The 15485-nt window shown below is 39.3% G+C and overlaps 1 protein-coding gene across 8 annotated transcripts in view; it reads left to right on the top strand.

Moving 5' to 3' along the window:
* Positions 1–15485, top strand: part of ERC2 (ELKS/RAB6-interacting/CAST family member 2) — a 931006-nt gene that overhangs the window by 549167 nt on the left and 366354 nt on the right. The window lies entirely within an intron of this gene.

Below are 15485 nucleotides of genomic sequence, written 5' to 3'. Positions count from 1 at the left end.
GTTTTGTCATTTAAAGAACATCGTGTAAGTGGAATTACATAGGATGTGGCCTTCAGGGATTGTTTTTTTTCAACTTCATAATTTACTGGTGAATCCTCCAAATTGTTGGTTGTATCAATACTTTGCTTCTTGCCATTACTGAGTAGTATTCCACAGTATAGATATGCCACAATCTGTTTTACTATTCACCAGTTAAAGGAAACGCTGTTTGTTTTCAGTTTTTGGCTATCAGTAATACAGCTCCTATCAACGTTCAACACAGGTTTTTGTGTGAACGCAAGTTTTTATTTCTCTGACGTAAATAATTAGATTACCATTGCTGGACCATATGGTAGTTGCATGCTAAGTTTTATAAGAAACTGCCAAATTGTTTTCCAAAGTCGTTGCGCCACTTTACATTCCTGCCAGCATTGTATGAGGGATCCAGTTTCTCGTATCCTCACCAGCATTTGATATCGTCACTACTTTTAATTTTAGCCATTCAGATAGGTGTGTGGCAATATTTCATTGTGGTCTTAATTTACAATTCTCGAATGGCTAGTGATATAGAACGTTTCGTGTGTGCCTACTTGCCATCTGCATGTTCTTTTTAGCAACATAGTCTGTTCGTGTCTTTGTCTATTTTGGAATTGTATTAGAGATTTTACTGTTAAGTTTTGAGACTTCTTGACTATAGTTTAGTGCAATATCTTTTTGTTGTTCATTTGTGGATGTCCAAATATTCTAGCACGACTTATTGAAAAGGCTATCTATCTTTTACTCCACTGAATTGCTTTTGCTCCTCTGTCAAACATCACTGGAACATTTTCATGTATGTCTGTTTCTGTGTTCTATTCCGTATACTGACCTATGTGTCTGTCCTTCTGCCAATATTACTGGTCTCGGTAACTGTAACTGTACAGTAGCCTTAATATCAGGTAGAGTGATTTTTTCCACTTTATTCTTCTTTGCCAGTATTGTTTTAGCTTTCTGGATCCTGTGCCTTTCCATATCAATTTTAGAGTAAGCTTATCTATGTCTAAAAAAAAAAAAAACTTGCTGATATTAAAAAACAAATGTTTTTAATGTTTATTTATTTTTGAGGGGGGGAGGGGCAGGGAGAGAGGGAGACAGATTATCTGAAGCAGGCTCTGTGCTGACAGAAGAGAGCCTGATGCGGGGCTTGAACTCACGAACCATGAGATCATGACCTGAGCTGAAGTCAGATGCCTAGCCAACTGGGCCAACCTGGCACCCCTAAACTTGCTGAGATTTTGATAGGAACTACATTAAACATGCACATCAATCTTGGAAAGGTTGACATACTTACTATGTTTAGTCTTCTAATCTGTGAACGCTCCATATTGCTCTCTTTATTTAAATTCTCTTTGATTTCTTTAATCAGAATTTTGTAATTTCCAGCATATACATCCTATACATGTTTTAAGTTAATACTTAAATATTTCATTTTTTGAAATGAGTATAAATGGTATTTGCTTTTTAATTTTGGTTTCCACATATTTACTATATATATATATATATATATATATATATATATACACACATATACATATATACACACACACACACACACACACATATATATATATATATATATATATATATATATATATATAATGATATTTGTGTGTTGATCTTGTATTCTGCAACCTTGCTGAACACATTTGTTAGTTCTAGGAATTTTCTCAGGATTTTCTGCATAGACATTTCATTAGCAAGTAGTGATAGTTTTGTTATTTTCTTTCTAATTATTATGCTTTTCATTTATTTTTCTTGCTTTAGTGCAGTGGCTAGAGCTCCAGGTATTCTGTTGAATAAGATAGGTAAGAGCAGGGCCACCTGTGTAGCTTAGTCAGTTCAGCGTCAGACTTTGGCTCAGGTCATGATCTCGTGGTTCATGAGTTTGAGCCCCACGTTGGGCTCTGTGCTGACAGCTCAGAGCCTGGAGCTTGCTTCAGATTCTGTGTCTCCCTCTCCCTCTACCCCTTCCCTGCTCATGCTCTGTCTCTCTCTCTCTCTCTCAAAAATAAAATAAGCATTAAAGAAATGAAAAAAAAAAGAAGGGTAAGAGCAGATATCCTTTCCTTGCTTTTGATCTTAGAGGAAAGCATTCAGTCTTTTACCATTAAGTATGATGGTAGCTGTAGATTATTTTTGGTAAATGTTCTTTATCATGTTAAAGAAGTTCCCCTGTATTTGGCACATATATTTTGAAATGCAATTTTATATTTTTACAGTGATTAGGTATGTTATATGACATAGTTGCCTTTAAGAAAGGGAGATTATTTTTGGTGGGCCTGATCTAATTAGTGAGCCCTTAAAAGGGAGTGGGCAATTTCTGAAGAAAAAGAGTCAAGGCATGAGAAAAATTTGATGCAAGCGTGATTTTTCTATTGCTGGATTTAAAAATTTGAGTGGGCTATGTGATAAGGAATGAAAATGGTCTCTAGGAGCTAGGAGTGCTAAGGAGAAGGGAACTTCACACCTACAACTGCAGGAAACTGAATTCTGCTTCAACTGCATAAACTTGGAAGAGGGTCCCCCTGAGCTCTGGATGAGAAGGTAGCCTGCTGTATCTCAATTTCAACCTTGTGAGGCCCTGAGTGGAGAAACCAACCACACCATGCTTCCTGTCTGGACTTCTGACCTATGGAACTGTCAGCTGTCAAGTTGGTGGCAATTTGTTACATAGTAATGGAAAATTAATAACAAAAGTCAAGTAAGATATTTTGGAACAGCACTGGAATCAAAGCAGTATAGTGAATATTCTACTCCAGTGACTCAAATGAGACCCAGGTCTATTCACTAAATTATGTTCATCCATATATCTTTGGCTTCTGGTTGTATGCTAGATGCTGTGTTCAGGCCTGAGGACACAGAGGAGAATGAGCCAAGGTCTTTGTTTATTTATTTGTTTGTTTGTTTGTGTTTAACTGTTGAGGGTCTCATGGCCCACATCATCTCAATATAGCCCCATCTAACAATTGTCTTATTATATTTGTACTCAACAGTCAGACTCACATTCTGGGAAGGAGTAAGACATCTACAATTCTTAGGTAAATCCCGTATCTTTTCTGAACTTGAGTTACTCATCAGTTGAATGATCTGCTCCTTTGGAAGTATGTCAAGATCAAATGGGTTTTAGGAAACCATATTATTTAAATCAGACGTAATGATTACTTTTCCACAGTATAGTTTCTTCTCTTCTTTTCTCTCTCTTGGCATTCCTCCCACAATTATTTATTGACCCTATACTGTGTGTTTGAGCAGATGCTGGGTCCAGTGGGAGGATCAAGGATGCATTGGACTCCATATGATCGAGGACCAAGGTGACATACAGAGAGGCCACTACCTATTGCTCAAGGTTGATGGAACTGTGATGCAAGGGGCCTGTGGGTACCAGGAAAGGGCTTGGAGTCAGGCTTGATTTGGGTGATTGAAATATGTCATCATCGACAAGGATCTCCTGCAAAGCCAAGCCAGTAGGAGAATTCAGAGTGAAAGAGGCCCCCTTCTTTCATTCTTCCTCCTTGGAAATGCCTCAGAATTGTTCCTTGCATCACAAGAAAGTAGGTCTGTTTGAGAACATTGCCCTGATTTGTTGAATAGCAATGAATAGACCTTGCTAATAGAGGTGGCTTAGTGGCATGAACAAATGGTTCTGGCTTTTTAGGGCCTGACAACTAATTTTGAGTGATGCAGAAACAAAATAATAATAACAGAATTAGAAAATGCTGCACAAACACAACACAAAACAAAACAAATGAAAAAACAACCATACTGGACTTCCAAAACCCATAGGAACTTTCTTAAGGACCAGTAATGAAATGAACAACATTCAAGCACATTGTGGGGTAGGGTGAGGTGGCGGGAATGACTGTTGACAGCTCTGGAGTCACCAACACTCAAACACTCCCTGGTGAACCGGGATTATAATCAGCATAAATCTAAGTGACTGTCAAGGGGCAAAGCAGCCATGCCCGGAAGTGTGGCCTGAGTTAAGAGTATTTTGGCTGAGGTAGCTGCCACTGTAACTGCCACCAGAGGGCCCCGCCCTGCTCTAGACTTCTGCTTTATAAATCTCCTTTGGAGACTGGTTTACCAGCAACCAATTGTTCAGTGGGAACAGTAGTACTTTCTGCAGAACTTCCTTGGTTGCAATTTTCAAAACAGTATTCTTTTTACATTAATAATTCATATTTGCAACAAAAATACAAAGAAGAATATAACAGATTACCTGAAATGTCTGTGCCTAGAAACAAACCCATCATTAATATTTTGATGTGCTCCCTTCTAGTCTTTTTGTTTTCTGTGAATATGCATTTAAAACCCCACATATGGTTTGGATTGTATTGTATTTTCTATTTACTAACTTGCTTTTCTCACTTAGGAATTCGTGAACCTCTTTCCTTTACATTTACGGTGTTTAATATCTGTCCAACATCTCAACAATTGGATGCCTCTAATTTACTCTCCAGTTTCTTTGTAACACACACACACACACACACACACACACACACACACTCGAATTTATTTAACTCATTTATTTGCAAGGTATATTTATATGTATGCATTTGTATTTATATATGTGTCTATACATATACATACACAATTTTTCTGATTTTTATAAACAACACTATGATGAACATGTTTATTGTATCCTCACAATGATTTCCTCTGGGAACATCCCTTAGGATATCCTTAGAATAAATTCCTAAGGTGGAAACACTGGATCAAATGGTAATTCATGAATTATAGTGAATTTAAAGGAATTTAAAAGTTTTTATCAGATATTTAAAAAAGGTAAACTTTCCACAAAGATTGAAATAATTTCTAAATACTGGCTCTTTTCATTACAGTAGCCATTAGAATTGGCTATTAAATTTTAATTAAGATTAAACTGCATTAAAAATTCATTTCTTAAGTTGCACCAGTAATATTTCCCGTGCTCTATTGCCACATGTAGTGACATGTGTATTGGACAGTGCAGATTAGAACCTCACCATCATTATAGGAAGTTCAGTTGGATAACACTTCTCTAATATCTTCATGAGTTCCTTCATGGTTGTGTTTGGAATTCAGCTAAGTTAGACTAAAGTATGAACAACACATATTTTGAGGGTGATTAATTTGTTTGCTATAGATTTTGTAGTAAAAATTTTCACCATTCCATTGAAGATGAAAAATACTGTGTCTTTCTGAAAATGTAAGAAGATGGAAATTCACTTTTTTCCTTGCTTACTTCTCCTCTACTAGGCTGAATAAACTAACATCACTATTGATACTGATTACAGGTTACTGCATGCTTGCTATGTGCCCACTATGTAACTATTACAACTCAGGTATTCTTCGCGGAGCCCAGGAGGTACAATTATTATCCACATTTTACAGAGAAGGAAACTGATGTAAACAGAGGTCAAGTATCTCTTACAAAGTCATACAGCTAGCACATGGCTGGATCCTGATTGGGACCTAAGCCTTCTTGCTTCAGGGTTCATAGTCTTAACCACTAGCTATACTGCTTCCAAGAATGTCTGGGACTGTTAAGGAAAAAGACCAGCTCTTTGCCATGATGCAGAACTGTGCACACGTAAAGTAAAGAATGCTTTCCAATTGGTCAAGAAGTACTACACCAAAAAATAAACAGAAACTCATCTACACAGTCTTTTTATCAAGGAGGTTCCAATGAGCCTAGTCCGATCTGGAATGAAGAATTCTCAGGACATTGTAGAGAAACTTTTCTTCATTTGTATTCTAACACTGTTTGATTTAACAGAATCTAAGTCAGATGTATGCATTGTACACATTTCTTCTCTATCCATCTTCTTGTTATGGTGTGAAGTTTTGTTAATAAGCCCGGGAAGAGAAAAGGGAAAAGGGAGAATTTAAAATGCAGTCAAAACCAAAGAGCTTGAACCCAAACACACTCATTTGATGTGGGTGTTTGTTTGCTGCTGAAGGATCAGAGGTGACACATTTAAGCAAAGCTCCTAGATGCTTTAACTTCAGCAAGGAGGAAACCAATCCCAAACACAATCTTGAGGGTGGCCAGGTCCAGGCAGACAGCAGTCTGAGCATTTTCAGTTTCAACCATTTCCAAAAGGTGTCACTCTAAGGCAGCAGTGGGGAGGTGGGAAGGAGGTGGAGATAGAAATGTCAGATAAGAGTAATTGGAAAAATAAGATTAGGAGCCTCGTTTTAACAGCTCCTTTGCTCACAACATCACTGTCTGAGATGTTCTTGCTGTTGAGGAGAGAGGTTTCAGGTTTATCAGGGTGACCTCTGTGCCCAGAGGAGAGCTGGGCTAGGTCCTGGCTGTTCCCACAGGACCAATTCACATTCCAATTTGGCTATAACCTGGGATATGGGGATTTCATTGGCTCTGTGTTCTGGTGCAAACTGAGAACTATGATCTTCTTGCACTCAGGATGAGTGAAGACAGAAAGCCAGGATGGATGGTGAAGTCTAAGGCCAAAGAGCCTGTGTATTTTTAAAACATGGTTTAAAAAACTTAACAATTACAAATCATTAACACAAAATAGACACTAACTCAATACTGACTTACGATTTAAGAAAAAAAATTGTTTTATCAAAATATTTAAAGATCAGTTCTTGCCAAGCAGGCCTCATGAAAAGCACGAGATGTTGCCACGTGTCAGAAAGAGACACACAGAACCCAGAGTGGGGCTCTTGGCAGATAACTGAGAGAAAAGCTGGTTTTCAAATATTTAGTTAAACAACACAAATGTATGTGTAAGTCTAAGTCGACACATGTTAATGATTTAAGGTCTTAAACAGGTTTTTTATTTTATTGTTTTAAGACTCCACTGTTCACTTTAAAAGTTCCGACAGTTTCTCCAGAGCTGGGTGTAAGCACTGGACTCTAGAAATTCATTTAACGGCTTCATTATTTTTTTAAACTGTTTATTTATTTTTGAGAAAGAGAGAGAAAGAGAAAGAGAGAGGGAGAGAGAGATAGGGTGCGAGCAGAGGAGGAGCAGAGAGAGAGGGAGACACAGAATCCAATGAGGGTTCCAGGCTCCAAGCTGTCAGCACAGAGTCTGACGCGGAGCTCGAACTTGTGAACCATGAAATCATGACTTGAGCTGAAGTTGGACGCTTAACCGACTGAGCCAGCCAGGTGCCCCATGGCTTCATTATTCTTAAAGTGTACAGAGTTATGAATTATTTGAATACAATTGAATAGTCCTGGTAATTCAACAATTTTATAATCTGCCACATGGAATGACTAATAAAATCAGAAATGACACACAACTATATAAGTTTTTTTAAATTGGTGTGCCCCTGTGGCCTAGTAGACATCTAGCTTGAAGAAACCTTTAATTATTATTTTCTAGATTTGTAACACCAAGCTGATATATTTTAAAATGTAATCCTAGCTTTCTAGGTATAGGATCAGAATTTTGGTCTTGACGTATTTTGGGACTTTTTAGGAAATTGTTTTAAATTGGAACATCTTGAGACTTGCAAAAGACTTCTGAGGTTGCTGTGAATTCTTTTTCATCGGAGGTGGCATTTTAGGAATTAAACAGCTTTCTAAAAAAAATGTTTCCCCCAGCAAATATTATGGTCTGGTGAATTACCAATAAATGTACTTCTAAAAGAAGCAAACGCTGTGTTAAGTCGAGACAAATGTGTTGTTTTCCTGCTGGACTTCTCAAAAGCGGTTATTGATTCATAATCACTGTAATTCTCCAAGTAGTAATTCCCTAATGAAGAGGACCACAAGGCCCCACAGCCTGGGCAACCAGCATTCATTTTTTCCTTCCTCTTCAACAAGCCACTCCCACTCGACTGATTTAGGGAGGCAGACCATGAGGCCTAGGGCAGGATTGGCTCTTGTTTTACTCTTGCTTATCACTCAGTACTTTTCTTTAATAGCTTTTTTTTTTTTAAATCACAATTGTGATTAAATAGTTTTTTCATTTAAGCCTGCCTGCCAAACCAGACCGCTTCTGAGGGGGAGCCTGTCACAAGTGTCCAGCAGAGTGCCTGGCACATAGGAGACATCCAGTGAGGTGGTGGAAGGAAGGAGGGAGTATACATCTTCCAGGTCCCAGGGCAGAGCATGTGGACTACAGAGCAGGACAAAACCCTGGCTTGCTTGTACCCCAGGTCAAAGCTTGGGACACTTTTATTGTGCCATCCTGAAACTCAGGTTTCTTGGTGCTCTTAGTGGCTGCCAGGGTTACAGTGAATGTGGGACTCCCTTGCATCCAAGATCTGGGTAACTGAGCCCTCTCATCTCCATAGCAAAGAGAAGGTGCTTGAGGCAGCAGAGAGCAAGACCTTGAAGGGTGTTTGGTGAGGATGATGGCAAGGGGACCACTGATTTATGGGGTAGGAAAGTATCAGGTTCGGACTTACACTTCATCCATCATTGCACTAAGTGAGTCAAAGGAGGGCGTTTCAGAATCATGCCTTTGCATTCCCCTTCCTTCCATTCTGTAGGTATTTATTGAGTATGGATGCTAGTGTTGTGTCAGGGGCTGAAGGCACTTCCAAAGAAGACAGAGATGTGGTCTTTGCCCTCCAGGGGATTATGATCCAGTGGTAGCAATTAAGCATACACATGAAAAGTTGTGCAGAAATGTGAAGTGGTATTTGATTAGGTGGCTTAAAGTCAAGTGTCGACAGTAAGAACTGGTATTTGGTACTTGGGTTGGACTAGAGACAATGGTAACTGTCATGTACTGGACTTTTCCAGGGTGTCCAACACAGAGGGCTGGATGCTTTATGCTCTTGCCAATCCCGTGCAGTAGTTTCCATCTCCTTCCCATTTTATAGGGGAGGACCTGCAGATTTAGAGAGACGTCAGTAATATCCAGGGTATCTAGACTAGGCTGCACTTTGGAATTACTTTGAAATCATCTGCAACTTTAATAAAATATAAAGCCTGACTCCCATCCTCAAACACTGGGATTTAATTGGTGGAGATGCAACCATGACATCAGGATTTTTCACATCTTTCCAAAGGATTCTAATGTGCAACAAAGTTTAGGAAGCACTGAGTTAAGATTGGCCTCAGGTTGTAGAGATCCTATTGTGAAACCAAAGCTTTAACCAGGTATGTGCTTTTCAGAGCTCCAGTTTTTAATTGCTGTATCCTGTGAAATGACAGAACTTAAAAGATGGAAGATTTCAGTAACTGGAGCGGGTCAACATAGGGCAGTCCAGGGGTGTGCGTGTGTGCGTGTGCATGTGTGTGTGTGTGTGTGTGTGTGTGTGTGTGTGTACGCGGTTGAGGGTAGGTGACAGGAAGCAAAAAATTTGAACTCAGTAATAATTAAACATAAAATGGGTTGAATCCTTACCAGGCACTGTATTAGTAAGAGCTGACATTTCTATGACATCAAGTACTAAGCATTGTTCTTAGGGTATCACAGATGTTAACCCATTGAATCTTTATAAAAGTCCTGTGAGCTAAGGTCTGTTATTACCCTTATATCACAATTGAGGGGTCTGAGGCCCACTGAACTTTTATAATTCAGAGTGACACAGATAGTGAGTGGTAAGCTATTTCCTGAATTCTGTTTCATTAATATTACTACCTCTTCTTTTAAGAATGTACTGGTTTCATATTTGCCATTGCCAGTGTCTGCACTAAGAACTTTACATTCATTGCTTCACTTAATACTTGTAGTAACTCTTATGAGAAATAATTTTGTTACAGATGAGAAAACTCAGACCCTTTCCCAAAGTTTTAGGACTCATATATGGTAAAACATTATATTTAGTACAGTCTGGCTTCATAATCATGCTTTTAATCATTCTCAGTATTTTAAAATATGTTAAACTTTTTAAAAAAATTTGAAATTAAATCCTGAGTGGAATTCTATATATAAAACAAATACAAGTAGAACGACTCCCTGTGAATGTGGGATGGTGGACAAAGATCCCTGCTAATTCACACTCCTCTTCCCATGCCATTGATCTGTTATCAGGCCACAGGTGCCCTTGGGAAACCCTGGGGCTCTAAGGAACACAATTTGAAGGCCACTACTGTGGGTAATTGGGAGCTCCTTGAGTTGTTGGAGCCAGACCAGTGATATTTTTGACAAAATATTGGTGGTTTAGGCATATTGTTTTGGCAGTAGGCATAAGTTGTGACAGTGAGTCCTGTGGGACATCTTTGAATCCCAGACCTAAGGGATCCAGTTCAAAGACACATTCAAACACACACAGTCAAAACAGCTGAAAAAAATCAAAAGGGTAGTCTAATTCTTCAATGTGTGTCTTTGGAAAACATTGAAGGGGCCCCAGGAATAACCCATAGTGACTTTTTCCTCCTTCCCTTTTTCTCTTCTTTGCAATTTCCTTATTTTGCCCTTAAAATAAACTTCTCTCTGTCCCAAGTCTCAAGGATCATTCTTCTTCTTTCCCCTCTGACTTCTTTCTCCCACTTTTTATTACATAGAGCACCGTAGCTTGTGCTTCAAAGTCCTGTACCTTTGTGCTCAGTTTCTCAAGTTTACTTTGCTACCCCTTAGCTAATTCCACATCCTAAAATCCAGCAATGGACCTCACTGAGAGATATACTATGATGGGGGAGAAGCTGATCAAGCAAAGCCATGTCTTTATTTAGGATAGGGGTAGAGACAAAGGCTAGGAACAGACACACATGCGCACACACACACACACACACACACACACACACACACACGCAATTATTTTCAACCCCTCCAGAAATGTGGGAGGGGAAGAGGCCTGAGCTTGTGGCATCAAAAGTAATGATAAAAGGAAATGATAGATCCCAGAAGTGTTTCCAAAATAGAGCTATTAAGGCTTGATAATAAATGGAAAATAAATGAAGAAAGAGAAGAAAGAAACAAATGTAGTTCTGAGGTCTTAAACATGAGAGACTGAGAAAAGGTTAGGGTGTTGGACCTGTGGGTGTGTTAGGGAGTGGCAGGTTGGGAGGGCAGGAGTGGGTAATAAGGATTTGGTTTAGGCAGGTGTGCATGGGTCATGAGTTGGCTTTTGATCATAATGAATCTAAAGTGATGTTAGGACATTCAAATCAAAGTGATCAACAGGTGGTTAGGTATATGTAAAAGAGGTCAAATGAGTAAAAGATAAAGTTTGGGAAGGTATCTGCATATAGGTGAGAGCCGTGGAGACAGACCTCAATTCTCCTCCTAAGAATCCACATGGATGAAGAAAATGTCTCTACTAATGAATAATAAGAGGAAGGATCCAATTATAGACTACAGGAAGATGAAGAATTTACAAAAGAAACATGGGAAGTAGGTTCCCAATCTAAAAGAGAGCTTCAGAGAACCCAAGGGAAGAGTTGGTTTTAAGAAAATGAGGGTGGATATGACCCCTGTGTTTACAAGAGACTATTTTAAAATTTTTTTTTAATTTTATTTTTTATTTTTTTAAAATTTATATCCAAATTAGTTAGCATATAGTGAAACAATGATTTCAGGAGTAGATTCCTTAGTGCCCCTTACCCATTTAGCCCATCCCCCCTCCCACAACCCCTCCAGTAACCCTCAGTTTGTTCTCCATATTTATGAGTCTCTTCTGTTTTGTTCCCCTCCCTGTTTTTATGTTATTTTTGTTACCCTTCCCTTATGTTCATCTGTTTTGTCTCTTAAAGTCCTCATATGAGTGAGGTAATATGATTTTTGTCTTTCTCTGACTGATTAATTTCACTTAGCACAATACCCTCCAGTTCCATCCACATAGTTGCAAATGGCAAGATTTCATTCTTTTTTGATTGCTGAGTAATACTCCATTGTATATATGTATATACCACATTTTCTTTATCCATTTATCCATCGATGGATGTTTGGGCTCTTTCCATACTTTGGCTATTGTTGATAGTGCTGCTATAAACATCGGGGTGCATGTGTACCTCCGAAATAGCACCAAAAGTTTCTATCTTGCTTGTATGATGTGGGTTGGCTTTGGGCTTCATTGTGGTTACTCAGGGACTCAGGCTGAAGGAGGCATCATCTGAAACATGCTTCTTTAGTCACAGAGAAAAGGGAAAGTTGGGGTTGAGTACTAGCACTTAAATTTTTCCACCTGGAAATGACATTATTTTATTGGCCAAAGACCCACCCCAGTTAAAAGGGAGAGGGGAACATCCCCAAAGGCAAGGGAATTAAAAGCAAAAATGAACTGTTGGGACCTCATGAAGATAAAAAGCTTCTGCACAGCAAAGGAAACAATCAACAAAACTAAAAGGCAACCAACGGAATGGGAAAAGATATTTGCAAATGACATGTCGGGCAAAGGGCTAGTATCCAAAATGTATAAAGAGCTCACCAAACTCCACACCCGAAAAACAAATAATCCAGTGAAGAAATGGGCAGAAAACATGAGTAGACACTTCTCTGAAGAAGACATCCGGATGGCCAACAGGCACATGAAAAGATGCTGAACATCGCTCCTCATCAGGGAAATACAAATCAAAACCACACTCAGATATCACCTCACGCCAGTCAGAGTGGCCAAAATGAACAAATAAGGAGACTATAGATGCTGGAGAGGATGTGGAGAAACGGGAACCCTCTTGCACTGTTGGTGGGAACGCAAACTGGTGCAGCCACTCTGGAAAACAGTGTGGAGGTTCCTCAAAAAATTAAAAATAGACCTACCCTATGACCCAGCAGTAGCACTGCTAGGAATTTACCCAAGGGATACAGGAGTGCTGATGCATAGGGGCACTTGTACCCCAATGTTTATAGCAGTGCTTTCAACAATAGCCAAATTGTGGAAAAAGCCTAAATGTCCATCAACTGATGAATGGATAAAAAAATTGTGGTTTATATACACAATGGAGTACTACATGGCAATGAGAAAGAATGAAATATGGCCCTTTGTAGCAACGTGGATGGAACTGGAGAGTGTGATGCTAAGTGAAATAAGCCATACAGAGAAAGACAGATACCATATGTTTTCACTCTTATGTGGATCCTGAGAAACTTAACAGAAACCCATGGGGGAGGAGAAGGAAAAAAAAAAAGGTTAGAGTGGGAGAGAGCCAAAGCATAAGAGACTCTTAAAAAACTGAGAACAAACTGAGAGTTGATGGGGGGTGGGAGGGAGGGGAGGGTAGGTGATGGGTATTGAGGAGGGCATCTTTTGGGATGAGCACTGGGTGTTGTATGGAAACCAATTTGACAATAAATTTCATATATTAAAAAAAATTAAATTAAATGAAATTAAATTAAAAAAAAAAAGGGAGAGGGGAGTGTGGCCCTACCATGTGCCCCAAAGAAGGAGAACTGGAATATGTGAGCCACAACAGGGAAAATATTTCTTTCTTTTTAAAGCTCCCGCTGTGGTAGCAAGGGAAATAGTTTGTGGAACTCCAGGCATTTAGCAGAGGAGGTATCATGGGCATCACCTAGGAAGCTGCAGCTCAAAGAATCAAGTGGTCATTTGTACAGAATCACAAGGAGAAACAGTGTCTGTGTGACGACTAGAACTATGTACCTGACGCCAGTAGCCCCAATGGTCCTCAGTGTGCCATGCTCACTGGCCTGGGGTATGTGAATTTGGAGGAGTGGGAAACCTTGGCCTGGCAAACTGTTGGAGACTCTGGTGCAAGCTGTTGAGAATAGGAGTCTCACCTCACACTAGGAGTTATTGATGCTGGAAGCCAATGGCATCTCCATCAGTAAAAACGCTGGACTGCATCTCTTAGGTGCCCATGTTTCTCTATGTGGTTATTGCTGAAATGGCCAGGGAAGTCTGCAAGTCATTACTTTAAGGTGTAATTGTTACAATTGGGTTAATATAAAACTAGCTGGGGCTGGCCCCAAATAGTACGGTGGCAGGTGAACTAAGAACTGGGAAACCCAGTTGAGTAGCTCTGTGTCTATGGATTGCAGACAGGTCAGCTTCAACTTCATGAGAGAGAGATTTAGCAAGTGAGAATCCTGGATACTCTCCCTGTTCTCTGGGATCAATAGTGCATTTGAATAGAGAGCGATTTATGAAAGGAAACAGGGACATGAAGACACAGGCCATCCCATAGAGGGTTAGACAGACTGAATCTTTGTTGGTACTTGGAATGACCATAATTCTGATATTTTTTTACACTGCTATCAAAAATGGGGGCAGAGGGAAAGGAGGAAAAAACCTTCTTCAGTCTCACCAAGCACTTCTTGATAGAAGGGCTGCTAGTCATATTTATAATATTCTATAAATTTATATGAGAAACAAATTATGATTGCTTTTTAAATTTTGTATGTTTCTAAAGTTAAATAATAATACTATTTATTCTACAATTAAGCAGGTGTAGTTCTGGGACTTTCATGGTTAATCCTCATATTCCTTGCTTTTTAAACTCTTTTTGGTTTTGGCTTTGATTTACATTCTATGGTTATCAAATTCCTCTTTTTATCAGGGAAAATGGAGGGTTTTCTGAATCTTAAAAGCATGTGATTTACCTTGGATGTGAACTATAATGCTTATTCTGAGTAAATTCCATGTAAAACTGAAGAAATTGTGTAGAAAGTCTTTATGAATTGGAACTTAACATGTCATTGACACATTTTGAAGGGCTTTCTGTTGACTTTAGTGATGGATGATCCCATTCTGCCAAGTTCAGCTGGAAGGAGGGTGGCTTAGAAACCCAAACATCAACTTTGGAATCTAGAAACTTCCTGGAACCATGGTTTTAAATCAGCAGGGTGGATGCGGCATGCATCTGTGCAAGGGATGGCATTTCACTGGCTTGCTCCACGGAAGTCTCTGGTGCAGAACCATAAACACCAGCCCTTTTTGTTGTGTGTTGGCTTTTAAAAGCCCCCAATGGTTTGGGGAGGATAAAGCCTTGCCTTGGGGCTCCCTGGTCCAATTTTTTGGGACCTGGCTAAAAATCCTGGATATTTGATAGTCTGGCTTATTTCTATGGTGTATTAGCACCCTATAAAAGTTACATGTCATTTATTTCAAGTTTAGAACCCTCTCAAACTTCAGGGGCAAATCAAACTTGAACCTTTTGTGGCTGGAATTCTGTTTACCTTTGGCCAAACCTTGCTTCCTGAAAGTGAGGCAGAGATGTGAGGTGAGAGGGGGCTCCTGAGGCCCCTTGGACATCAAATCGCTTTTGCCAAACAAGGTTTTGATAGGTTAAAACATGAATGAATCTGAAACACGTAGATTAACTTCCTGTCAGAATACTCTGGGGCCTACACACAAAAGTATATTGTGCTGGGCAAATGCATTTTGAGTGTTGCCTTCCGCCAACTGTGAGACAGTATCTGAGACTTTTGCCAAACACAGGTTGAAAATGGGTCAAGCCAGTTACCTTCTACTTCTAATAAATATATTAAATAGTTTCTATAAAGGTTATTGGACAATCCAATTGAAAGAGGACCTTGGAGAAATTTGCATATTTCTTGTGTTTGAAACATTTATTTTCAACCAGTGACAAAGAAAGAATGGGCTCTAAGATACAGTACCTGTTCAAGAATGGCTATGATTCCTTTGTGTCTGTT

Source organism: Panthera onca, chromosome A2 (genome assembly GCF_046562875.1).
Source record: "Panthera onca isolate mPanOnc1 chromosome A2, mPanOnc1 haplotype 2, whole genome shotgun sequence".
Taxonomy (NCBI): Eukaryota; Metazoa; Chordata; class Mammalia; order Carnivora; family Felidae; genus Panthera; species Panthera onca.
This window is presented reverse-complemented; position numbering and strand designations above follow the sequence as displayed.